The 27044-nt window shown below is 50.2% G+C and overlaps 1 long non-coding RNA gene across 1 annotated transcript; it reads left to right on the forward strand.

The window, feature by feature from the left end:
* The first annotated feature begins 13333 nt into the window (after nt 1-13333).
* On the forward strand, nt 13334-26900 carry LOC120094631 (uncharacterized). Its single transcript, XR_005489021.2, has 3 exons — nt 13334-13665; nt 24426-24661; nt 25981-26900. It is a non-coding gene; the product is annotated as an uncharacterized LOC120094631 (long non-coding RNA).
* Nucleotides 26901-27044: the final 144 nt, after the last annotated feature.

A 27044-nucleotide genomic window follows, 5' to 3' on the forward strand; every position in this document is an offset into this window, starting at 1 on the left:
ATGAGAGGGATCTTTCTTCACTGCCTCCATCGAGCTTCATAATTCAGCTGGGCCTCGTTCAAAGGAAGCAGCCAGCGGATGGGAGGACGGGAGCAGGGGCCTGGGATCCCCTCAGAAAAGCTATGCAGAAAGAGGACCTCAATATCTCTCATTCCTGAAAGTTTCTGCTTTATCATCTGGGGAAAGAAATGGGGAGTGCATAGAGGAGACTTATGGAAGAACAGGGAACAGAAGTGAGCAAATCAGAAGACACTCGAAGTCCCAGTCAACTAACCTGGGACCATGGAGGCTCACAAAACCTGGGCCACCAGCCAGAGAACATCCAGAAGCTGGACCTAGATGCCCTGCATATCCATAGCTAATGTGCAGCTGGGTGTTCATGTGGGTCCCATGAAAAGGATCAGGGGCTGTCTCGGTCTCTGTTCCCTGCCATTGGATCCCCTTCCCCCTGCTTGGACTGCCTGGTTGGATCTCAGTGGGAGACAATGAGATTAGACCTCCTGAGACTGGATGCCCCAGGATGGGGTGGTACCCAAGGGGGTTCCCCATCTCTGAGGAGAAGGGGAGAGGGCAATAGGGGAAGTAGAAGGGGGAGAACTGGGAGGAGAGGAGGGAGGGAGCTGTGAGCAGGACATAAAGCGAATTAAGAAAAAGAAGAAATGGGAGGGGGAACACTCTGAGACTGGAGAGATGGCTCATCTGGTAACGTACTTACCTCACAAGCACAGGACCTGTTTAGTAAGCAGAGGACATGGGGAAAGCCAGATGTGGCAGCCGATGACTGTAATCTCACCGCTGGGGAGCAGAGACAGAGGGTCCCTGGTGCTTACTAGCCAGATAGCCTAGCCTATTAGTCAAGTTCCAGGCTAGTGAGAGAATCTGCCTCCTATTGAATGGCATTTGTCACTCACAGGCATGTGCACACACATGCACACACACATGCACACACACACACACACACACACACACACACACACACATTCGGCTGCTGAAGCGGGTGCTGCCGCAGTAAGGTGCTACGTCCCCTGATGACCCACGATCTCCTCACGCCCGTGAGTTTTCCTAACTGGGGTTCAGCAGAGTTGTACCCAGCACCTCTGGCATTTGGTGCTCCTCAAGTGTGTGGATCGGAGAAGCAAGGGTGCCCGGGAGCTCCTGCTCAGCCAGGGCCCTGTGGTTCACAGCTGGCTATCAGCTCCAACGTTAGCCAGGTGTGAGCAGTCTCCTGTGAGAGATAAAGATAACCGAGGGCATCAGGAAGGGTTAGAGGAGAGTCTGCCTGGGCACTCAGAGTGCTCCCAGGGGAGCACGATGAAAGCTGGACCTCAGAGGCAAGTCAAGGAACACCAGGCAGAGGGTGGCATGGGCACAGCTCAGGAGCAGGAGGTAGATGTGGCAATGAAGGACTTGTGGGTCAGGCTGAGCAGTTTGGCTCTAGCTAGGGTGGTCTCCTCAGTGAGAGTGACATATTGTTCTTAGGATCCCCAGGATATACTGTTCTTACTCTCCCAGGATCCGGGCAGTAGGAAGCTGAGTCCCCGGATCCTACTCCTTGGAGTCCGGCTTCCTGTCACTTGGCTGGAGCCTTGCACGTCTACCCGCAAGGCCCAGATGGTGTTAATATGAGTTTAGCCCTTTAGTGGTAACACATTCTTTCAAGTATTTCTGGAACCTTCTGTGCAGTGTCCTCTGGACATAGGATATGATTTGTTTCTACCGGAGTGAGAGACTGGGAAAACCAGGATATAGGATGGGACCTGTCTGTAAAAAGGCGACTGGAAGGAGTGAGGGGAAGGCAGGTCCAGATTCACCTCTAGGCCTGAGTCCAAAATGAGGCCGATGTCTGAGTAACATAGTAGCCTGGCCATCTGGAGACCAAGCAGGGAGTGGGCACATCTCCAGGATTGGGGTCGGGGGGAGAGACACCATTTCTCTTTTTCTTTCTTTCTGAAGCTAATTTAAGCGTACTGTGTTATGCTTGCAGGGACTGGTGCCTGGTAGGGCTGCCTCTTCATGAGGTAGGGATAAAAGCACACGGAGACATGGCTCACTTGGTAGTGACTGTCTAACATGCTAGAAGCCCAGGTTCGATCTAACACCACATAAACCGAGCCTGGTGTTTGCACACCTGCTTGTCATCCCAGTACCTGGGAGCCGGAGGCCTGAAAGTCAGAAGTCCTCATCTATGTAGGGAGTCTGAGGCCAGCCTGGACTGCACGAGACCCTGTCCCAGAAAACAAATAAAGGAATGAACAAACAGACAAATGACACCGTCCTCATGTTCTGCGTACTGACTGCAGTTCCCTAGACAGCCAGAAGCAGCAGGCATCTGCGATCTTAGTCCTACTGGACTGAACCACCAGGGGGCAGTTTTCCAAGCAGGGGACTTGGCTCTGGAAAAGATATTGCGCCCTAGGGACATAGGGAACCAGCAAGACAGGAAATGAGTAGGAAGATCAGGGTGGCCGGATAGGGATTTTTTTTTTCACAATTCTTTTTTTTTTTCTCCATCTTTATTAAATTGGGTATTTCTTATTTACATTTCAATTGTTATTACCTTTCCCGGTTTCCAGGCCAACATCCCCCAACCCCTCTCCCTCCCCTTCTGTATGGGTGTTCCCCTCCCCATCCTCCCCCATTACTGCCCTCCCCCCAACAATCCTGTTCACTGGGGGTTCAGTCTTGGCAGGGCCAAGGGCTTCCCCTTCCACTGGTGCTCTTACTAGGCTATTCATTGCTACCTATAAGGTTGGAGCCCAGGGTCAGTCCATGGATAGTCTTTGGGTAGTGGAGAGATGGCTCAGTGGTTAAGAGCACTGATTGCTCTTCCAGAAGTCCTGAGTTCAATTCCCAGCAACCACATGGTGGCTCACAACAGAGCCTTTTTAAAGCTGCTCCAATCTGCCCAATATAACTTTATTGGGAACCCCCCCCCCCTTTTTTTTCTGAGTAACAATGTTCCTGGAGCCAGCCAAATGAATGGTGGCAGCTTCGATGGGTAGGGGATGATGGGGAGGGTGGCCTTGGGGACAGAGGTGAAAGCATCAGGTCTTGTTATACTTTTCTGCTGGTGTCTTTCCCCTTCCCAAATGGATTCTTCTGGAAGGTGCGACTGAGTGACAGAGTGGATCATGGCTCTCTTGTGGCCTTAACATGCAAGAATCCAGCAACTAGTGACCTTTGGAAGAAAAAAAACTACTAGTTTATATTGAGAAAGTTCTGGAACTCGTAACTGGAGACCCCCTGGAAGGGGAAATGGGGGTGGGGGATCAGGACCAGAACTGGGTCCCAGGTGGGCTAGGGGTAGATAGTTAACTCTTCTGTGTGTGCACATATTCATGCATGGGAGTGGTTGCATGTGTCTGTGGGTCTGTGTGCACGTGGTGTCCACAGGTCAACATTTAAGTTTTCAGAGCCTACAGCTCTCTGGTTTGGCTAGACTAACTGGCCAGTTACGCTCTAGGGGCCCTCCTGTCTCCACCCTTTACCCTCTAAGCCCTGGGGTCAAAGGCATTGATCACTGTACTCAGCTACTTGTATGTGGGTGCTGTGAATTGTACTGAGGTTAGGGTTAGGGTTAGAGGTCATGGTTAGGGTTAGGGTTAGGGTTAGGGGTTAGGGTTAGGGTTAGGGGTTAGGGTTAGAGGTCATGGTTAGGGTTAGAGGTCATGGTTAGGGTTAGGGTTAGGGTTAGAGGTTAGGGTTAGAGGTCATGGTTAGGGTTAGAGGTCATGGTTAGGGTTAGAGGTTATGGTTAGGGTTAGGGTTAGAGGTTAGGGTTAGGGGTTAGGGTTAGGGTTAGGGTTAGGGGTTAGGGTTAGAGGTTAGGGTTAGGGTTAGGGTTAGGGTCTTCACACTCAGTGTTCATGTTTCTGACAGCTCTCTCATGCACCCTGGGAAGTCCCAGGCTTAGGGTTAGGGTTAGGGTTAGGGTCTTCACACTCAGTGTTCATGTTTCTGACAGCTCTCTCATGCACCCTGGGAAGTCCCAGGCTTAGGGTTAGGGTTAGGGTTAGGGTCTTCACACTCAGTGTTCATGTTTCTGACAGCTCTCTCATGCACCCTGGGAAGTCCCAGGGTTAGGGTTAGGGTTAGGGTTAGGGTTAGGGTTAGGGTTAGGGTTAGGGTTAGGGTTAGGGTTAGGGTTAGGGTTAGGGTAGGGTCTTCACACTCAGTGTTCATGTTTCTGACAGCTCTCTCACGCACCCTGGGAAGTCCCAGGCATGACTAAAGCAAGTCAGGGTCTTCCATTCTAAAGCAAAACATCTATATTCCCGTCTCTCTTCCCCAAAATGTCTACATATGCACATCGATAAATGACCCCAGGCATACCCACATATAGTGCATACCCTTACCCTTGAGACTCTCTCCGAACACCCTCAGCTCTTCTCTCACGAGACGGAGCTGCACCGAGGGACCCTGATTTGCCTATAGTCTTACAAACAAATGAGCTCAGCTTCAACACCATTGCCAGGGCAAATCTGTCCCAATTCCCACCTGATTTGCACAGGAAATGGGTTCATTCATTATGGATGGCATGCACTTTGCCGTGTCCCCTGAGGATTAGCAGAGCCGTTTGTACGGACACTTTTCTTAAACGAAGGTCAAGCTTGCAAGTGAAAGGCTCAAAGGACTCCTGTCCATCAGTCTCAACATCCTAGCTTATCTCTCTTGCACCTCCACTTGGCTGACCTCAGGGACAGGCTCAGAGTCTGTGGGCATCTTCCATGGGGTAGTTCTGCTTCACCCATGCCTTCTTGGTTGCTAAGGAGAAGGACAAGGTAACTAAGGGTCCACAGGTTTGAGTTTCTCCAGATCCATGGCACAAGCTTTGTGGTTTTGGGAACATCAAACAACTTCTGATTGCTCTCCCTGATCAGGAACTTACAACCTGTGTGCTCTTGGGGCTTAGTTCAGTGTGCACATGTGTATGGGAAAACCCACTCTATAAAACACAGGCAGGATGGAGACCATGTTCCATGGAGACAGACCTGTTTCTCAGTTCTTTAAAGCATTTCGTTTATTTACATATGTCTGTCTGTCTGTCTGTGTATGTATGCATGTACGTATTTGTGTGCACACATGTTTGAATGTGTGTGCATGTGTGCGTGTGTGCATGTGCATGTGTGTGTGTGTGTCTGTGTGTGTGTGTGTGTGTCTTCTATGTGAGTTCTGGGGATCAAACTGAGTTTCTCAGGCTTATTTACAAATTTGTCTATACAGTGAGCTCTCTCCCTGGCCCAACCTGCAATTCTTCCCACGGCCATATTGTCAGGGATTGTGGTTGTGTGTTTCTGTTTCACTGCTGGGGTGTCAGAACACTGATCAGAGAGGCAAAACACAGAGGCACTAGTTATGATCCTTTCTCCCCATTGGGATGCTGGGCTCGTGGGATGCTGACACACTGCTCAGAGGCGGCGAAATGTAGCCTAAGATGAGGGTCTCAGCCCATGTTTCTCCAGGTGAGAAACAGCACGAAGTGGGGCAGAGGCTGTGGTTCTCAAACTCCTGTGCACCCAGATGCCACTGGGAACTGGGGAGAGTTGAGAATGGGCCCTCAGGCCTGAGATGAGCCCAGGGCTGCTTGCTGGTGTGTGTGTGTGTGTGTGTGTGTGTGTGTGTGTGTGTGTGTCTGGCTTGGGTCAGAGTGAGTGTCAGGAGTATGGAAAGGCCTTCTGTAGGAGACTTAGGTGTGACTTGGCACAAAAACCTCCCTCTACTGTGGACCATTGGACCATGATGAACACGTGGTCCTTGCTTGTCCAAACTGTTTATCTGTGGTAGAAAAGGATGTATACAACTTCGTCAGGGTGAACTAGAGATTAAATACCTTTCGCAGGTATTTAATTCCCTGGGAAGGAAAGCTTATCGGCTAAACACTCAGGGCCTATCTAAATGCCTCATTAGCTTGGAGAATTCTAGGCTCTCTGCTACACAACCTATTGTCATGGTCCTCTTAGTGGGGTGTCATGGTCACGTGCTCCAGGATAGGAATCTGGTCGGGAGCTGATTTAAATACCTACCACTCTCAGGTATGAGAATTGCAGGGTTCCTTAATCTGCTCAGCCTTACCAGATTTTCTGTCTGGTGACGCGGTTCCACGTGCCCCACCAGGGATACTTCTAATGAGAATGTTTCTGCGTGAGTCTCAAAGAATGCCAAGAGGGTGCTACCTCGGCTGACCCATCCCTCTGAAGACACTTCTGTTCTCTAACTTTCCCACCGTGTTCTCGGATGTGCCCAGCCAACCACATTCCTGCTAGGAGCTGTGGAAAGAAGAGCCTCGTCTACGGACCGACTTAGCCTTGAAGACAGTGACTGCTGTACATCGCCCGGCTCTCCACACAAAACAATGATGTTACTAGAGATTGAGTGTCTTAACACAGGCTGGCCTCCATATTGCCCTGGCAAACTGTCTTGGAATGTGAGGTCTTTATGTCTAAGTAGGGCACGCTGTGGGAAGGTGAGGGTCATCAAGATAGGGTAAAAAGAGAGCTCCACTGGAACAAACATGTAGACCTGAGTTCAGATCCCATGTTGAAAGCCAGGAGTGTCCATGGCTATGTTCATGTGTGTGCATGTGCATGTGTGTTCCCAGTCCTGGGAGAGCAGAGATGGGAGAATCCAGAGGTTTGCCGTCTCACTGAATGGAGTAACCGTTGTGTTCACTTTCGAGACCCTATCTTTAAAGTTAGAAGTACTGGGGAGATGGCTTGGAGAAAAGAGTGCTGTGGGAACCAAGTGCAAATCCACAGAACCCATATATCCACACTCACATTTATCCCAGCTCAGTGGGGACAAAGATAGGAAGACTGAAGATGCTTGCTGGCCAGCCTCCCATTAGCTTAGTACCAAGTTCAGGAAATAAGATGTCATAGAGTGAGATCACCATGTTGTCTTTCTCTGGCCTCTGTGTACATGCCTGAGTGTTTATGGACACACATACACACACACACACACACACACACACACACACACACACACACACACACACACACACACAGAGGCATGCACATACCCCTCAACCATTTTATCTTAAAAATGACTTGAAGGGAGCTGCAGATTTTAGTTCACCAAAGACTTTTATTGCTTAGAAACATTGTATTTGATTAAATTTGTACTAAGTTGTTCTTGAAAAGACTCAAGCATTTGAGCTTATCAGAGAGACGACAGACAGACAGAGACACAGAGACAAAGAGAGACAGAAAGAGACAGAGAGGGAGACAGAGAGAAAAGCAATCAGAGCCAAGTTCTTTATGGTGCCGGGACTTCCAAGGCAGAAGATTCTATTAATTATTGATTTCTTTGGTGCCTTGGCAGGAGTGGTACCTTTCTCTTTGAGTTCAGAAAGCAGCAATCTCATTCCCACTGTCAGAATTCCCCAGCTTGGGCCAGTAAGATGGCTCAGTGGATAATGCCACCAAGGCAGGCAACCCGAATTCAATACCTAGGGCCTGCATGGTGTAAGGAGAAAACAGACTCCTTCAAGTTGTCCTCTGACCTCCACATACTCACCATGGTATCCAAATGGGCACACACGTGTGCGCATGTACACACACACACACACTCACACTCACGACCCTGTACACTCACCTGCACAAGCATATCACACACTCGTGTATACACTCACACTTATACACACATGCACATATACCTGCACATGCATAGTCACACACTCACATGTGTACACACCCACTCACACATACATACACATGCACATGCACCTCTACACTCATCTGCACAAACACAAGCATACTCACACACTCACATACATACACACACTCTTACACTCATGCACCTGTACACTCACCTGCACAAGCATATCACACACTCATGTGTATACACTCACACTTATACACACATGCACATGTACCTGCACATGCATACTCACACACTCACGTGTGTACACACCCACTCACACATACATACACATGTACATGCACCTCTACACTCACCTGCACAAACACAAGCATACTCTCTCTCTCTCTCTCTCACACACACACACACACACACACACACACACACACACACACACATTCTTTTTGCTCCTAAGCAGCTGAGTACGGAACTGGTAAACTGAGACCTGAGCTCTGGTCTCATTCAGGAAGGGCACCTTGCCCAGCCTTCTAAGTTCATGGCCTGTATGCTGCCTTGCTGGTCTGTTATTTAAAACACTACCACACACGGTCCTCATGTTCAGCCAGGGTTGGGCTCTAGCCCACGGGTGCTTCACAGATCAACACTTGTGATCCTTCCTCCACAAGCCATCTCAGTCCTGACGCCCCAATGTGTGGGCTTTGCCTCTGCAGGGGAAGCGGCTGGGTTGGTGTGGAATTTAATCACCTCCTTAGAAGTAGAGCCCAGCTCCCCAGGGGCCGCTTGTTCACCCAGTGTGAGGCCAGCAGGTTTATTTATGGTTTCTGACTTTATTTATTCTCCCGCAATGGAGCTGTTCTTCTGCATACAGAGAACCCCTTGTCTGCTCCTGTGGCCCAGGGTGCCCCGGGTGAGCCAGGAGCTGGCAGCCTGGCTAGGATGGATGGCAGAGGGCTCCTGTCATGCTAGCCGAGAAGCCGCTTGCCTTCCTGGGTGATTTGTGGGGTACTGCAGAGCCTGTCTGCACCAAAGCCTCTCCCGTGACTTTCCCTGTCTCATCCCTAGGAGTGGATGAGGTTCAAAGGCCTGGCCTGCCAGGCGGCTTCTGAGGTCTGAGCTCTACCTGTTTGGTCACCTGCCTCAGAACAAATCTCAGAGGGCAGCTGGGAAAGCTTCTCCACATGGCCATGGGGAGGGCACAAAGGACAGCTGGGATGAAGCTGTCATTTCTACTCGATTGTCCATGAAACCAGGTTTTCAAATACTAGATGGTCTCAGATTAATTATGTAGGCTAGGTAGCTGAAGTTGACCTTGAACTTGTGACCCTCTGTCTCTGCCTTCAGAGTGCCGGGATTGATTATAGGCGTGTACTACCTCATATGGTTTATGCAGAGCTGGGAATGGAAGCTTGGGCATCACATATGCCAGGCACGCACACTATTAACTGACCCCCCAGCCCCAGGTGCTGCTTAAGCACAACACAGACAACCTGCGTTACTCACAGGCAGTTGCTATGGGCTACAAGTATTGCTCCCAGGAGCCATCACACTCTTGTTCTCCCACAGGTCCCTTGGCAGCCTTCTCCTGGTGTCCACTCTCCTGCCTGTACTATGACCTTCATGGAAAACCAGGGCTGCCTTAATGGTGGCGGTCCAGCTGGTCTGGAGGGAGAAAGGGAAGCAAACAACTGTTGTCCCAGTGGGTGAGAGAACGAGAAGCCGAGAGGGAAACCTGAGACCAGTTCAGAGCATCTTAGTCCTGATGGTTGTCCTGAGGCATTGTAAGGGAAAACCATACATAAGGCGAAATTTCTGGGAGTTAAACCCAGGCCTCTCACATCCCAGAGGAGAGAAGACCCATGGGGGACTCGGAACAATAAGAGAAGGGCCAGCCTTTTCCATGCTGGGATGGGACCCAGAAAGGAGAAAACCAGGCATGCAAGGCGGGGTTCCAGCATCCCACGGGCACTTGGCCTTCTCTGGGAAGCTAATTTTAGCTGTCACATTTAAGACGGATTTGGAGGTTCTGGAGGGGAGCCAGAGCCAATAAGAAAAATGATGAAAGGTTTTTAAAAAAAATTTTAGAAGGTATAGGAAAAGCCCAGGGGATGTGGGAGTTGAGTGGGCGGAAGGAGACAAGAGAATACTCACAGTTCTCTAGTCTGGGGCAGGGATGGAGCTAGAGGACAGAACAGGGTTTCACTGGGGGCCTGGACTTTCTATGGTTCCATCAAGGGCCAGGCTCTCATATAGAATAAGGAATGTGTAGCCTCGGAAGTGGTTTGAAGATAAAGAAAGGGTCATTCAAAAGCATCATGGGCCAGATGAGGCAGGAGAGGGTTGTCAGGGTCTGCCTGCGTGGTTAACTTCTGTTTAATTGGAGAGAGAGAGAGAGAGAGAGAGAGAGAGAGAGAGAGACAGAGACAGAGAGAGAGGGAGGGAGACAGACAGACAGACACAGACACAGACACAGACACAGACACAGACACAGAGAGAGGTAGGTAAGTAGGTTAGGGGTACAGGATCCCCTAAGAGCTGCCCAATATGGGTGCTGGGAACTGCACTCAGCCTTTTAAGTGAACAGTGTGTGCTCTTTATCTCTCCGGCCCCTTCACAGGATTTTTATAAAGGTAGGACTGGATGACTTTAGTGGTCGGAGTGCTAATCAGCACTCACGTGCAAAGAGCCAGGCTTCAGAATCTGATGCCTTTGTCTTGATCCCCCAGGAAGTGTCTCAGGTGAGACAGTTCTAGCACAGAGGATGGACTGGAAATGCCATGGAGGGTTAGGCAGCTAACCCAGTCGAATGCCATCCTTCTCAACAGAGTTCCCATGGCTCATTTCCCACACCTGACCACCAGAGGGAGAGGGAAAATCTAGGGTTCATGGGCCAGGGCCATGGTAGGGCCACAGCCACTAGGTGCAAGGAAGAAAGAGGGACACAGGCTTCCTGTCCTGAGCTGGGAGAGAAATGGAGGCACACAGGAGCTTCCTGCTATTCGGAGGGGAGATACACGGGGAGGTAGCAGTGAGGTGCAGGGATGTTAAAGGAGGTTTTGTGAGAACGTTCTCCGAGTTTCAGGTCCTCGTGACTGCCTGGACTGAACGTGCCTACCCTTTCTGGACCTCTGCCTCTTACCCAGTATGAGCAGTCAGACCCCTGCAGGACTCTACTAATAAACCCTGCATTCTGGGCACTCTGCCCCCCTCCTCCAGCCCAGGAAGGCTCCCACTACAGGGCACAGCCCAGTGAGTTGTTCCTTCCCTCAGACGACATGGTTTCAGGGTTTCCTTCAGCTCCCACACATCCACAGAGAAGCTCATTTACAGCTCATGTGTTGTCTCTTCCCCCCCTCCCCTTCTCATCCCTCCTCCCCTACCCCATACACTCAAGGCAACTTGGTATATTCCTGGGCCTCCCTGGGATACTGATGTCACCCTGCACCTGGTCACTAGAGGGCCCAAAGACCTCACTGCCACCCTTCTTTAATGTAGCTGGAAAGGAGCCAAGTGGGGAATCCCTGCAGGGTTCATGGGGTGACTAGCCAAAAACCCAGGGGGCTGTGCATGTAGCTACATTGGCAAAGTGCTAGCCTAGCTTGGCCAGGGCCTGGGTTCTGTCTCAGCACCGCCTGAGCCTGAAGTGGCAGACCACAGCTCAGAAGTTCAAAGTAATTTTCAGCGACATAAGAAGTTTGGAGATCAGCCTGAGTTACGTAAGTCTCTGTCTCAAACAAACATTGTCAAACTGTGGAGAGAATATCTTGTGTAATGTGTGGATGGATCACCTGTCAGTTAAAGACCCACGGCCTATAGGAAAGGATAGAATAGGAGGTGGGACATTCGGGAGGCAGCAAGAATTCTGGGATAGAGCCAGGCGCCGGAGATGACCCCCAAAAACATGCGCTGAGATGGACACATGGTTCCTGAGCATAGGTAACCAGCCACGTGGCAGAATGCAAGTTAAAATAAAATATGATCTGATAAGAGAAAAGCCTAGCTACATGGCCAACATATTTGTAAATATATTTTGAGTCTGAGTCTTACTTTTGGGAGCATTGGGCTGGGAGGAAGAACCAGACCCAACTTCTACATAGAATATGTGCCAGGTGCTAGTGGGGTTGAGAAGGGGGTGAGGCCCCTGTGCGCCATCTTCTCTGTCTCCCTGCTACTGGGGCACCTGCTACCCATTCAGCAGGGCTCTCAGAGTGTTCTAGAGGGGTCCTGGGGCATGGGTTGGAAGTGGGCAGGTGAGAGAAGGAAGAGCACTGAAGAAGGTCAGACAGAAGAGTTGAGGAGAGGTGGGGAGGCTATGAGGAAGGCAGCATTCAGGTCAGACTCCCCTGAGTGACCAGAGCTGATCACTGAGCGGTCCTTGTCGGAGCTCCAGGCTCTGTCCCTCTCTTTTGTCAGTCTGAGGAAGGGTATTAGGGGTATTCTTAGCCCTTACCTGTCACTCACTGGATTCTGTCACTGTCCCCTGGATGTCCTCACATCCAGGTCATTCAGGTCATTACCACATCAGAGAGCGTCCACCCTGCACTTATTGGTAGTATGTGTTTCTATGTGCATACATACATGTATGTGGGTGCATCCTTACACATGTCCATGTATGTTCTCATAGGCATGGTGGAAGCCGGAAGTTGACAACAGTGTCTTTCTTAGTCATCCACCTACTTTTTGAGACAGGACTTCTTCCCAGCTCCATTGTGTCAGGCACGTCCCACAGGATGGACGGCCTGGGTCCCAGAACAGTGAGCAGCAATCTAAGCTGGGCCCTGTGTGAGAAGCCCAGGCCTTGGGTCCTGTGGCCTGGGCCGGTGTGAGAAGAAAAGCTAGCTCCCTGCTGAAGCTCCCTGCGACCAGCTGGGATCTGTCAGGCTGCACTTGCCTCTTTCAAACATGGCCATTCTAGAATCTTTTTTTTTTTTTTTTCCATTACAGGGTAATGCATTCTCCTTGTTTTCAAACTCAAACAATAGAGAAATTTACAACACCGAAAGGGGCAGGAGAGAATCTCTTGTCCTCTCTCCCTCTGCCTGAGATAACTGTTGGTAACAGTGTGAAGGAGATTTTTTTCTAACCTTCCCAGGAGTTTGCAAATATAGACGATTGTACCTTTTGAAAGACGGAATTAGGCTTTTCTGAGATTTGCTTCCCTCGCTTAGCACTCAGTCACGAACAGCGTTTGATGTTCACCCGGTCCACGTGAGCACGGTTATTCCGCAGGCTGCTCTGGAAAGCCAGCTCTGCAAAGCATGCTGCCCCAGGCCTTTTGATCCCCGAGGCATGCTGGGAAACGGGATACCCAGCATAAGTATCCAGGACCACACCTGCCCACACCCTCCTGCTCTTTCCCTCCCGGAAGCCTTCCTCCCGCAGCCTCCGGAACTTTAAGGGATGGGTTTCCATATCATTTCTAATACATCAGGGAAATCCCAGCAAGACAGATCACCGGAGCCTTTCCGCTGTTTTTCCTCTGAGCTGATAAAGTCCTGTCAGTTGAAAATCAAGGCTCATCCCTCTCATGCACGCTCTCTTTCCCCAGGAAGGAGGCTCTGGTCCTTAGCAGCAGTTCTGTGGGGGCGGAGTGGGAGTGGAGGGAAAGGCAGGGAACCTGCGGACCCAAGAGTCTCCAGAAATAGCCGAGCATCTGGGCTGGGGGTGGCAGATGCCATACAGGGATTCAAACAGCACCATCCCTTGACCTTTCCCCCAGGCAACACGTGGTCCAGGAGCATAGCCCCAGCATCCCTGGAGGCCTGGTGGGAAATTCTGGGCCCACAGCTGTGGGATTGAGAATCTGCATTTTAACAAGCTCCCTTGGGGATTCCTCTGAAGCCAGCCCCTGGCTTCTATTCCAGAGGCTCCGTTGGTATGTGTGGCATTAGAGACTTAAGAGAGCCAGCAATCACAGGTGCCAGGCAACATTGGGGAGAGAGCTTAACTTGTTTTCACTTAACTGATCTTCTCTGGGGGTGGGGAGGAGTCCCTGTTGCCATGGTGGTTTCAAAGATGAAGAAACACAGGAGTTACTGGACTGGCCAGAGCTAAAATGCTAACCTTCAAGTAAGTTAACCCAAGGCGTGTATTTGTGGGCACCCGTGTGTTTGGGGGTGCAGGGGTGCATGCATGCTTTTGTCCTTTTCTTTGTGTTTTACATTCGCCTTTGGTTTTTTAGACAGTTTCCCTCATAGACCTGGAATTTACTGATTAGGCTAGACTGGCTTACCAGCAAGTCCTGGGGATCCCCCCACCCCAGTCTGCTTCCCCAGTGCTGCGATTGCAAGTGTGAACTCCCCCCCCCCAGCTTTTCTTTCAGGGGTTCTGAGGAGTGAGCCTACCCATTAAAATTTTTGCATTAAAGTGTTTGCATGGCAAACACCACTCACTCACTACTCAGGATCTGACAGCCACCCTATGCTGCCTGTTTGGCTTCGGACCCCAGGACAAGGAACTGAGGTAAACATTTTACACACCAAAGCAGACTAGGTCTGCATCTAGCAGATGCAGGTTCTCCCAGCATCCCTCAGTCCCTACCTGGCAAACCCTGCCCCCAACCCTGACAACCCTGAACTTTCCATCCCAGGGGCTGGGCTGTCCTTGCCCCAGAGGAGCCTCCCTATATAATCCAGAGTCCTCTTCTTGTACCTCACACAAGCACATGCTCTCTCTCTCTCTTCCTCCTCCCCCCTCTACTCCCGCTCTCTTCCCATAGCAACTTCCTTGGGCTCCTTCCTTGTGGCCAGTGAAATCGCCTGAGAACCGCTTCCCAATAAACCTGCGTTTAATATAATCTAATCTGGCGTGACTTGGCTCATTCCACCGGTGGAAAAATAACTTATCAGTGCCCATGAGAAAATGCACCTGTCTGGGCAGAGCTGTTCTAACAGGCATCTCCACAGACTTTTTCTCACTGCAGCCTGCTGGCCTGTCTTGCTTTCTTTTCTGCCTTCACTCCCTTCTCCAGCACTTACAGAAGTCAGGAGCCCTTGACAGTGGTGATGGGAGACCAAGCCTGCCACGTTGACAAACTCAAGATCCTTCTACACCTTCATCTTCCCAAGAATCAGGAAAGACAACGCAGGTCTATTATCCTCACCAGATAAAGGAGCTCAGAGACTCCAAGCAACTTAACCAAGGTCACACAGTGCAGATGCCCCTTTTCTCCCCTTTGTGCTCCTTTGTCTAGACTATTCCACCCCAGCCTCTGTGTGTTTCTGCAGCTCCGTGGGGACACCAGGTCCCTGACAGCTTCAGCCTCTCTTCTAGGCTGTCTCCTGCTCTAGCAATTATAAATCACAGCGTTTTCCTTTACTCAGGCCTGATGTTTAATTCATCACTTTGCTGCCGCTTTAATGCAGAGCATTTATTTGGTGGAATAGCTTTGTTTTGCCTCCCAAGCCCCAGCCTCCCATTTAAAATTCCATTGAGAGGGGGCTTGCTGTCAGCTTCAGGGACTTTTCTCTGCTTCTAAGAGTGTCTGCGCCTGCCATCAGTGGGGACCCATCTTACTCTGTGTCACAATGGCCAAGCTGCCCAAGCACTTGACAAGGTTCTTTTCCTGGGCTCCTCTTTCCTTGACACCACATGCTGTCCCAGTCATGCTTCTTATCCTCTGGCTTCCTTACCCCTCAGCTGGGAACTCCCCTACCCTCCTACCTGGGGAGGCTCAGCACCCATATCACAGAAGGGGTATCTCTTCTCAGGGGCCCAGAGGCTAGGACGGCCTGGAGCAGGAGTGAGACGAGCATGTCTTTTAGAGTCTTTACCTTATGCTACAGAACATATCTAAGATGAGCCTAGAACTTTGAACTTTACTCTGAATGCTGTTTGAGAATCCCACCTTCCAGAAATAGGCCTCCAAGACTGTTTCCATCGTCTGGACCGAAACACAGTTAAAGTCAAGAAAGGTCACTATGTATCTGGAGAACTCTGTCTTTCCTGACATTGAACCCCAGCTGCCATGAGATAAACCAAAACACTCTCTAGTCTTTCTACAGGATGATACCATGGAGAGAACCCAAACTTCTCTTATGGAAGTTTTGTTCCTTTGTCTTTGCTTTTGGGGTACACATATTTACAAAGCCTCAAACTTCTACATGTTATCATAGAAAGCACATGCAGGGAAGGAAGGGGTCTTTCTAGGAAGTGGCATGCCCTGCAGCAAGATTGGAAAGAGACTTTTCCCCCCTCTATTCTGTGATGGTTTCAACTGGAAACATCTATCAGTTCATGCTGAATAACTGTTCCTTAGTTTGTGGCAGTATTTTGGGAAGGAAGTATAAAGCTTCTAGGAGGCCTTTTGCCCAGCTCCTAGTTCCAGCTACTCTCAGTCCAATATGGTATGAAGAGCCTTCACTACCTTCTCCTAGCAATATAAACTCTGCCATGCCTTCCCCACCGTGATGGTCTGAGACTGTGACCCAAACTAAAGCTGTTTCCCCTTAAGTTGTTTACATCATGTCTCCATGATGTGAAAGTACCAATTGGTACCAAGAGTGGGGTTGTTGCTGTAATAAATATAACCACCTAGTCCTTGGCACTGATTCGCGAATGAAATGTAGAAAAGTTTATAGCTGTGGATCAGAGGAGTTGGGTATGCTAGAGTATAGACAGAGATTAATGGACACTTCTGGTGAGAACAAAGGATCTGAATGCCAGATCCTGAACAAAGGAAAGGAATGTTGACAGTAAAGGCTGTATTCATGAGGCTTCAGAAGAGAATAAAGTTTCTGTTGTCAGTTGACAGAGGCTGCTCATGTCATGTTCTAGAAAAGCATCTGTCTATATTTTGACCGAAATTTTGAATGAGGTCCAATGAAGAAGTATTTATTCGTGGAGGAAATTTTGAGACACTAAAGCCTTAAGACTATGGCTTAGTTTCTCCCAGTCGCTTTTAGTCAGATTTAGTGAGAATTTGAATCAAAATGTGAAGCAGAAGGTTTTGAAACACATGTATTGTGGGAATACGAGTACGCTTAAAGCCACAGGCAAAGCAGGTGTGGACAAAGCAGCTATAATTGGTTTTTTAGGGGGGATGGGAGTGTGTGTGTGTGTGTGTGTGTGTGTGTGTGTGTGTGTTTAAAGATTTAACAACATTAAAGAGAATCTGCATAGGCTGAGGAGATGACTCAATCAACAGTGCTTGCCTGTACTAATTGTGTCCCCACCACCCAAAATACCTGTTTGTATGAGAGTGTCTTATATGAGAGTGTCTTTTCTTTTTCTTTTTCTTTTTCAGAGCTGGGGAACCGAACCCAGGGCCTTGCGCTTGCTAGGCAAGTGCTCTACCTCTGAGCTAAATCCCCAACCCCGAGAGTGTCTTATATGAGAGTGTATGGGTAGCTTCTGGGAACCTGCTCCAAGTTGGTTCTGATTGGTAAATAAAGAGGCCAACAGCCAATAGCTGAGGAGGACAGACAGAGACGGGACTTTATGATTCCCAGGCTTGCGACCAGGAGGAGGAGCAGGAGGAGGAGGATGAGGAGGAGGAGGAAGAAGAGGAGGAGGAGGAAGAGGAGGAAGAGGGAAAGGAGGAAGAGGAGGAGGAGGAAGAGGAGGAAGAGGGAGAGGAGGAAGAGGAGGAGGAGGAGGGAGAGGAGGAAGAGGAGGAGGAGGAGGGAGAGGAGGAAGGGGAGGAGGAGGAGGGAGAGGAGGAAGAGGAGGAGGAGGAGGGAGAGGAGGAAGAGGAGGAGGAGGAGGGAGAGGAGGAAGAGGAGGAGGAGGAAGAGGGAAAGGAGGGGGAGGAGGGAGAGGAGGAAGAGGAGGAGGAGGAGGGAGAGGAGGAAGAGGAGGAGGAGGAGGGAGAGGAGGAAGAGGAGGAGGAGGAAGAGGGAGAGGAGGAGGAGGAGGGAGAGGAGGGAGAGGAGGAGGAGGAGGAGGGAGAGGAGGGAGAGGAGGAAGAGGGAGAGGAGGGAGAGGAGGAGGAGGAGGGAGAGGAGGAAGAGGAGGAGGAGGAGGAGAAGGAGAAGGAGAAGGAGAAGGAGAAGGAGAAGGAAAAGGAGGAGATCCACCATGCTGGGAGAGTGTGGAGATGAGAGACACCATGCCTGAGAGTAGTACAGGACAGAAAGGCATGGCTGCCATATGAAGGAGCTGGGAGAGCACAGCCCAGAGGGCTGTCCAACTGGGTCCAGAGCAGCCAAGATGGAACATAGAATTAATAAGTAGTAACTCGGGATTAACTGCATGGGGGTTAGGCAGTGGCCCAGTCATTGTGCTGTTTCAAGGCATATTAAAATATAAATGCTGGGTGTGTCTTTCATTCAGGAACCCAGGGCAGGTAACAGAACCTCACTGTCAGAATTCTTTAATAATTATTTCTACCCTTGCCATCCAAGCCTAGGAATTTGAGTTTGATCACCAGGACCCCGTGTTTCCAAACACAGACATGATGGCATACCCAGCCCTCTTAGCTGAGGAAGCTCATCAGCGCTTTGCTACAAAGGCGGTGTCTAGACTTAGCATCCTCGCTAACTGAGGAAAGGAAGTGTCTTGGTCTGACACCCTTCTCTCCCATCCTGTGGACTCAGCCCCTGTCTTTCTTCCCCTCACTGCAGCCACCCCGGCTTTCTTTGCATGGTACCTGAAACAGCAGCTCCCGTCCTGGCTGGCTTATCCCTTCCATGCCCTGTGATCTGCTTGAATGATGAGTTATTTCACAGGAAGATTGATCTGGGTATTAGGCCATCGTTTAGTTGGCCATTACAACAGCCAATTTTGGTTCCATGATCAGCTGTGAAGGGGAAATGGACCAGGCTGCTGGATCCTTCTAGAATGTCAGGCCGTGGGTTGGAGGAGGAGGGAAGCTGGGCTCTGGTGTGGGAGATAGGAGAGGGTCTGGCTGCCCTTAGCCCGCATGGGTCTTCATTCTCAGCAGTGTAGTGTACAAATTGGCAGGGCTGAAATGAGATGGAAATTTCTCTTCAGGGGAAGAGGAGGGGCTTCACCTGAAGCTGCTAACAAAGGGGAATGTTTGTTAAGAAAAAGAAGGAACAAACCTATTGTAAGAAGCATTTTGGACTGGCCCAAGTTTCAAGGGGACAGTGGCTGGGCACCCCTCCTCTCTTCTTCCCCTACTAACCCAGCAGCCACAGTAGGGGGTTCAGTTCCCAACTCCCCACAACCCCGTTACAGCCTAATACCTCCCTTCCATTAATAGTGTAGGGCTGTGGGTGGGAGGAGGGGGGAAATGGGCCCTGGTGTGGGGGATAGGAAGTATCTGACTGACTTCAGCCTCTGTGGGGGCTTCACTCACCTTTCTAGAAGGCTCCTGTAAATCAACGACCTGCTTCTTGCTCCTTGCTTGATGCTTGATGCTCAGTAAACTCCAGGATGGTACTCAGTATTCAGAAAACATTCACTGAATGACTGGGTAGCCATTAAAAGGACTCTGGTCTCAGGATGCTGGGCATGTGGACTCCAGATTCTGTACCCCAATGCTATGTTTCGGAAAGGCACAGGGCCTGTTCTGCAAAGGCTCTGCACACATGTTCTCCATGCATTACTTTCTAAATAACTTCAGGTGTCCACAGAAACACCTTCCAAAGCTTATGTTCTCTGGAGTCCACAGACATGAGATGTCCCCAGGGAGACGTCACCTACCCATCGTCTCTGAAGTTTGGTTTCTTTCTGTTTCCCTGCCTTTCCTGTGACAATCTTTGTGAAGATGTCTGTCACCTGCTTGTTCTTAGGTAGACTCATGAACTGTTCTGTTCATATCTGCGCATAGCAAAAAGAGCCAATGGGCACTGAGGGGGGAAACTGAGACAAGACCCTTTTAAAAGAGAGCAGCCCAACAGTCATGGAGTCAAAGCAGGCTTCCCACCCCACCTGCTGCTCCAGTCCAAGGGTGGAACCTGGAGTCTCTAGCACATCTGAAAGCGTCCTACTCCAGTTACAGCCCTGCCCCACCCCAATGTAGTCCCCAATTGTTCCCTATGAGTTCCACTTTTAAACTTTGAATTAGCATTAAAGAATAGCTAGTTTCCTCATGACAGTTTCCTGCATACTTGGTTTGAGTTGATGGTCCTAAGCCTCTCCTCCACACAACACCCCTATGCTTTCTGCCGTACCTTAGCATCCCCAATATTTTTCTGCTTCTGTATCACATGCATCCTATGACCCTGCCCCTCCACCAAAGTCTCTTTCTCTCGGCTCCCCAGGGTGGTTTATAGTTTCCTGTTGACAACAGGGATTGCATATGACTGTAGTAATTGATATTTAAGAACTCCCGGTACAGAGCTCCTTCCTGCCTTTGACCATTTATGTTTCCGGATGAAACACATGCCGCCTTTGTGTTTTAATAGATCTTAAGCAGCACAATAGCTGGGTAGCTGTCTGCCCTCCATGCTGTTAGAATCTACCTCCTACCCATAACTTATTGCTCTAGTTCATCTGGGCTGCTCTTAGCTGCAATTAGACAGCTCTCTGGGCCCCTAGTCCATGATGGTTCTCCTTGCTTCTTTATCCCCTGGTGGCTCTTCTCCCTAGCTATTGGCTGATGGCATCTTTATTTACCAATCAGAATTAACTGAGGGAGGCAGGGTCCCTCAGGCTAAGTGCAAATCTTGGGGGCCAGCACTTAATATTCCAATAAACAAAAGACAAACCTCGACTCATGACTCTAGTCCCAGGACCTGCTTCTCTGCTGAGGGCCAGATATCCTAGTGTCCTGGGAGCTTGGAGCCTGTCCTGCTAGTGACATAACCAGGTGACCCAGGTGTATATCACCTGAAGCCTTGGGTGCCAGCCGCAAAAGAGGCTGAGTAGACTTCAGATTCATCAGCAGAGCTATTACAGTTAAATAAACCGACGATGACTCCAGCTTCAGTCATCCACCGCAGGCATTCAACATGAAGCCAGCAAGAGGGTGCCCTAAGAAAAAGACGGCTTTGCCAAAATCTTCTGTTCCCTTACAGCTGTAGGAACAAGATCCCAGAATCACAGTGAGCATTGTGCCGCCACCTTGGAGAATCCTCACGCATCACCCCAGAAGCCTCTGGGGCTGAGGCTCACTTTCAGAACACCTTGTCCACAGCCAGGATGTAGGACAGTAGTGGGCAGGGGCATCTAGGACAAGGGTGGTGGAGACTTTGGTGTTGAAGACATTGGGATAGGCAGAGCAGTCAGAATAGGGTATAGGATGAGGCTATGGGAACCTGGGAGGCAGGATTTCCTAACAGTATTACAGGCTACACATAATCTTTCCTCAATAGATGACCCTGGGCTCTGCAAAGAGGGAGTTTCGGCAGATAAAGGGTGCCTTTGGAAACAGGGGCTCTTGAAACAGCAGCATTGTGCCAAAGCATTTTCTGGTTCTCTGAACGACAGCTTTTTCTATACACGGAAACGCCGAAGACATCGGGGACCAGAGGAACAGGTGGCCACAGGATTTCTGCCCTAGGATTAAAGCCACAAACCAAAGAACATCTGCTGGTGTGTGTAGAAGAGGGGATGTGGTCAGTTTCATGCTCAGCTGAGTAGTCTGCTGGCCTTGATCCTTCTGTGTGGCTCCCCCACCCTTTCCTAAAAGGCTTGGGGGTCGCCTGGTTCTTAGTCCGTCCCTCTGCATGGCATAGCAGGGTTCTGATTGAAATCCTCAGTTGTGGGCGGGGCCGGGGGCGGGGCTGAACCACACATTAAGAGAGAGGTAGAGCTGCCCCAGAGCCTGTGGGCACCAGCCACCTTGTGGCAGCATTTGGCCCTTCTGGCTTACAGTCCCATTGAACAACTATTATTTATGGCAGCCAAGTGGCTTGGAACAAGCTGAGACTCAATTAAGATAATGTTCCCCACATAGCAGCCGCTGTTAAGGCTGGGAAGTTATTCTCACCCCACCTCCCCCTTTTCTCAGCCCAGAGCTAGAAGAGCAGAGATTAAGAGGACTCGGTAAAGAACCCCAGAGATGGAGTTGGAAACAGGGTGTGACTATGGGGTCGCTCTTGCTCCCTGACAGTACTGGCTTCTCTGAAGGATGTGGGTGGTGCGGATGACGGTTAGCCAGAAGCAGCCAGCCATGGGGTTGGCTGGGCAGGGGCTCTTGGTTAGAGGAAGGCAGAGGTGAGCGAAGTGCAGATGATCACGTGCAGGGGGGAAGAAAGGAAGAAGTCGAAGTTCAGGATGGTGAGTTGAGGCGAATGCAGAGGAGGTGAGAGAGAAGCGAAATGAGAGAGAGAAAAATGAAACGCTTGGTGGGTGTTTCAGAATAGAGGCTTTCTGAGCTGGGAGAGTCAGTCTAGTCCTGTGATGACAGCTCTGTAGAGGAGACAGGCCAGCACTGCCACCACAGTCTTCACAGAGCTGAATCTCGGGAGAAAAAAAAATGGGAAAAAAAATTTACCGACTGCTTTGGCCTCCATAACTGAGGTAGCCAGCCTTTGCCTCCCTGGGGTGCTCCCTGCACTGCCAACTAGAGCATCAGCCTGGAGAGGGAGGTCCCATCTAGAGCAGGATATAGTGGCCAGCAAGCCTCATCCCTATCTTCCCACCCCACTCCTCCGCCCACACAACCCACTCACTGCAGTGGTCCCAGCTTCATCTGAAGCATGTCTGAGAGCAGCAGCTTGCTTTCAGAGCATGCCGAGGGTATCGGTGTGTTGTGGGGTGGGGGAAGTCGCCCTAAAGCCCCGCTGTTCAGCCTCCTGTTACGACAACAACGGTCCATAGCTATCAGTACCAACCTATAATCCTTGCTTGGTGCTTTAGCTCTCCGCCCCCCACCCCACACCCGCCTCCAGCTCCGTGCTGCCACGCCCCCACTCCCTGTTCCCACCCCACCCCCCACCCCCCACCCCCCGCTTTCCTTTTCTTTCCACAGAGCTTCATCTCACTTCAGACAGAGTGCTTTCAAACTGTCTGTAGTAAGTTGGTTTTATTTCACTTTTATTTGAGTTTATGGTACCGGGAGTTGGTGAGCCCGGGGTCTTGTACATACCAGGAAACGCCCTACCGGTGAGCTATGTCCACAGCCCTTCTCAAGGTAAACTTGCTATTTTGTGTCAGGTTCTCAGCTAAGTTGTCTAGACTGGCCTGGAATTCACAGTGAGCAGGCTTGTAACTTGTGTAACTGTAACTCCTGATTCTGAGTCTCGCACACTTGGGATCTCTACTCAGCTCGCTCTGGTTAGTTTAAACAGAAACTGAAGGTCTGAAATGGCTGGAGAAGCCAGATTTTTTTTGGAAGTTACTATATAGTTAAGAACAAAGCTAAAATCAACCAGGGCCAGACTCCCACAGGAGGCATATCTTGGTGTCTGCTTCCCATCCCTGACTGCTAGGGGCTCCTGGGGCCCTCTGAAGCTAGATGCCTCTGTCCTTACTCTCACCAGGAGGCAGACTTGGGGTAGCCCTGAATCCCATGCTTCTAATTCAAGCTCACTTAGGTGCCAGAGTCCCGTGGCAAAACCTCTGCCAACCATTCTAAGAGTGGCCATTCCGGACGGGATGAGGCGTTCAGAGTCTTGAGGGCCGGAAGTACACTGGGTGCTCTCTAGGGAGGAGCTGTGCGTGTCCTAATTTGCTTTCTGTTGTCATGATAAACACTAGGATCAAAAAAACTTAAGGGAGGAAAGCATTCATTTTAGCGTACAGGACACATCCGAAGCTAAGAGCAGTCAGGGCAGGAACTCAAGGCAGGAACCATAGGATAGCGCTGCACACAAGCTTGCTACGTGTGGTTCATGCTCAGCCAGCCCTTGTATAATCCAGGACCAAGTATACACACAGTGGACTGGGCTCTCCTACAGCAACCAGAAGTCAAGAGAATGCCCCACAGCCCTGCTGCAGGTGACTCTAGTGTCAAGATGACAATAAAAGTTATCAGTGTAGGATGGGGACCTGCTTGAGACCTGGGAGCAGTACAGCAGGACGACCACTCACAGAGCCAATGCCTCACGATGGTCAAGCACTTATGTGAGGGCAAGTGCAAGTGTCTGCCTCACTGGCAGCTGTAATGGGGAGCTGTGACATGATCTCCCGGGTCCCCAGGATCCCATCCAGGCAGCCTGAGATGGGTCAAACTCAGCCCAGCAGAGCACTCTTATGAAGCACTAAGACCTGCGGGTCATCTTTCCACCTGGAAACCTACCTTCTGCCCGGGAGCTCTCACCTGCTGGAAAATCTCTCCTCCTCCTCCTCCTCTTCCTCTTCTTCCTCCTCCTCCTCCTCCCCCTCCTCCCCCTCCTTCTCCTCTTCCTTCTCCTACTTTTCCTCTCTCTCTGTCTGTCTCTGTCTCTGTCTCTGTCTCTGTCTCTGTCTCTGTCTCTCTCTCTCTCTCTCTCTCTCTCTCTCTGTGGGGGGGGGGGCAGCACCAGGTGTCAGTTCTCACTGACAAACAACCTTGTTTTAAGACAGAGTCCCACACCCTTCTGGGAATTCTCTCCTGTTTCTGCCTCCTCTCTTCGGTTGAAGGCCTGGACTTCTCATTCATCTTTCCACAGGTCCTGGGGATCTAAACTTTATTGCTTTATTGTCTTTATTGCTCATGGGGCAATCACTTTACTGATTGAGTCATCTCCCAGCCCTGAGGCTTCTTCAGGGATGTGGCAGGATGGCGCTAAGAGCAAAAGCACTGTTGAGCCTGCAGATTGGGGGTGATGGTGTTTTTGCCACTCATTTCACCCCACAGAGATGTCCTGTCCCCCATGGCATCCCACAGAGCTTTGCGAGAGCTTTGTGCACACATCCCTTCCCAGCAACAGTGACTATTTATCAGTTGGGATTTTTTGCGGAAGGCATTCCTGAGCAGCAGGCAGGTTTGTAGGCCTAATCGGGCCAGATGCATCTCTAACCAGACAGGGAATGTGTCTGGATCTGTCACCCAACAGGTACAGATGTCTCAGGCTCTCATCCATAAGACAGAATTACTCCTGGGACTGAGAGGCTCCAGCGCATCTGTCAGAGGCAAGCCACACGTTGCTCCAGACACTGACGGCAAAGCTCCTGCCGCAGCGGGCCCAGCACTCCATCAATGGAATAGGAAGAGTGGAGCTGAGGACAGCTAAGCCACCTTCTGTGTGGAGCCTCCCACAATTCCCTCCCATCATGCTCCAGTCAAGCACAGGTAAAGGAGAGGACAACATTTCACAGAGCAGCCTCACCTCTACTGCCTACTAGCCAGGTGGCTCTCATGAGTGCATGTTTTACCCACAGCCCCTGGGAACCCACCTCCTTCTGGGACATGGCAAGCAGAGGGTGGGACTCTCTCCATGGTCACAGCAGCTTCCACGTCCCTGTGGGCTTCAGGTCCTAGCTGCTACATGATATGTGATTCAGAAACCCTGGCCCTGGGCTGGGGAGATGGCCCTGTGGGTAATGTGCAAGCATGAGAACCTGGATCCAGATTCCCTCAGAAAAGACCTGGCATGACAGTACACACACCTACAGTACTAGCACTTGTTAGCTTTGAGTTAAATGAGAGACCCTGTCTCAAAAATAAAGGTTGATTAAAAAAGGGGAGGGGAAGGGGGAGGGGGAGGGGGAGGTCGAGGGAGGGAGGGAGGGAGGGAGGGAGAGAGAGAGAGAGAGAGAGAGAGAGAGAGAGAGAGAGAGAGAGGAAGACATTCTAATGTCAACTTCTGGCCTCTGCAGATACTTACACATGCACATATAAGCTTGCCCACCCCACCTCACTGCAGTAGTTGGAATGATGTAATTGGCGGCCACAGATCCATAGGGAGAGACACTATTGGGAGGTGTGGCTTCACTGGAGGAAATTTGTCTCTGGGAGGGTGGGCTTTGAGGTCTCACAGGCTCAGTACGCCCACTGGGACACACAGTCTACTTCTTCTGCCTGTGGATCAAGATAGAGAACCCCCAGGTCCTTCTCCAGCACCGTGTCTGCCTGAATGCTGCCATGCTTCTTGTCATGACAATGATGGACTAACCCACTGAAACTGTAAGCCAGCCCTGAATAAAAGCTTTATTGAGAGAGAGAGAGAGAGAGAGAGAGAGAGAGAGAGAGAGAGACCTAGTAATTGTTAGTTGCACAGCATTAAATAGAAGGGTTTTCCATTCTCAGTTAATCCTCCCGAGAAACACCCTGACTAACATGTCCAGAAGTGTGTCTTCTAGGAGACTCGGAACCCCACCACGTTGATGACGATGATGTTGTTGTTGTTGTTGTTGTTGTTGATGATGATGATGATGATGATGATTACATACATTACCGAAAGCCAACCAGTACCCAGGCACAATGTGGATGTTCGAGGTACCTACAAAGTCTTGTCCCTTTAGAGGGTTACTACCTCTGAAGCCTCACCTCCAATGAGCTCTTGGGAAGTACTTGTGGCTCTTTTCTGTAGGATATGCTGGCTGGGGAACTCCAGCTTCTACCTGTTTGAGTTAGAAGAATTCTTATAGTTTTTCTTTTCTGTCATTCAGGGAGTGGGTGAGGGAAAGTTCTGAATCCAGCCAGGATGTCACAAATCTACAGATGATGGGTTCAATGCTGCCAGCAAAGACCGCAGTGCTGTGTGGGACTCCACATCAGCGGACTTGTTCATGGTGAGGACTCAGGCCAGGAGATCCTTCTGCCCCGAGCTTTGTTTCCCCAGCTCAGTTGTGATAGGGAGTACAGAAATAAATAAAGGTATCTTATTCTGATACTCTCATCTATGACTTTCAACTCCTAAAACTGTTGGAGTGTCTGAAGGCATGTCCTTTTGTTTGTTAACAACTGGTGCCTGGTGCTTTAGGATGGCCTCAAAATATAGTTTAGTTGCCAGGAAGTCAACCATGAAACTGTGAATTCCCCAAGCCCCCCATCCCGCACCCCAGCCTCTTCAGAGAAGAAACAACACAGAGACCAAAGTAATCTCGGATGGCCAGTGGCTTCATCAGGCAGTGGGATGAATTCTTCTCATCTTATGACTAGTACTGCTCTACACTTTCCTCTTGTCAATGTAAGTGGCCTTGGTGACTTTGAAAAATAAAATGGGTATTTTTGGAGAGCTTCCCAATTAGATGGATGTATCCAGGTACTGGGAATGTTTTATGTCCAGGATGGGAGGACATGAAAACCGTGACCACCCCCCCCCCCATGATATCCTTCACCCTACATATATCTCTTGCATCTGGGGCCTCTGGAGTTGCATCCTTTTGTGGTGTGCAAGATAAATAAGTGTGTTGGTTCATCTCCATTGTCTACGTGATGTAATTTGGAGTCACCTAGGAGAGAGGTGTGTCTATAAAGGTATTTCTGGGAGTACTGAGAATGGAAAAGCCATGTTCTTTGTAAGCAACAGCATCTCATGTTCTAGGGTACCAGACTGAATAAAAAGGAGAAAGGAAGCTGAGGGACATTCCCAGTGTCCTTGCCTTGCTTTGCTATGCATGCTTACCTCGCTTACTTATAGACCCCAGGACAAGAAGAACAGGGAGGCTCCGCCCACTCTGTGTCCATGTGTGATTGGCTCCTCCCACATCAATCACTCATGAAATGCCCT

This window comes from Rattus norvegicus, chromosome 9 (assembly GCF_036323735.1).
Source record: "Rattus norvegicus strain BN/NHsdMcwi chromosome 9, GRCr8, whole genome shotgun sequence".
Taxonomy (NCBI): Eukaryota; Metazoa; Chordata; class Mammalia; order Rodentia; family Muridae; genus Rattus; species Rattus norvegicus.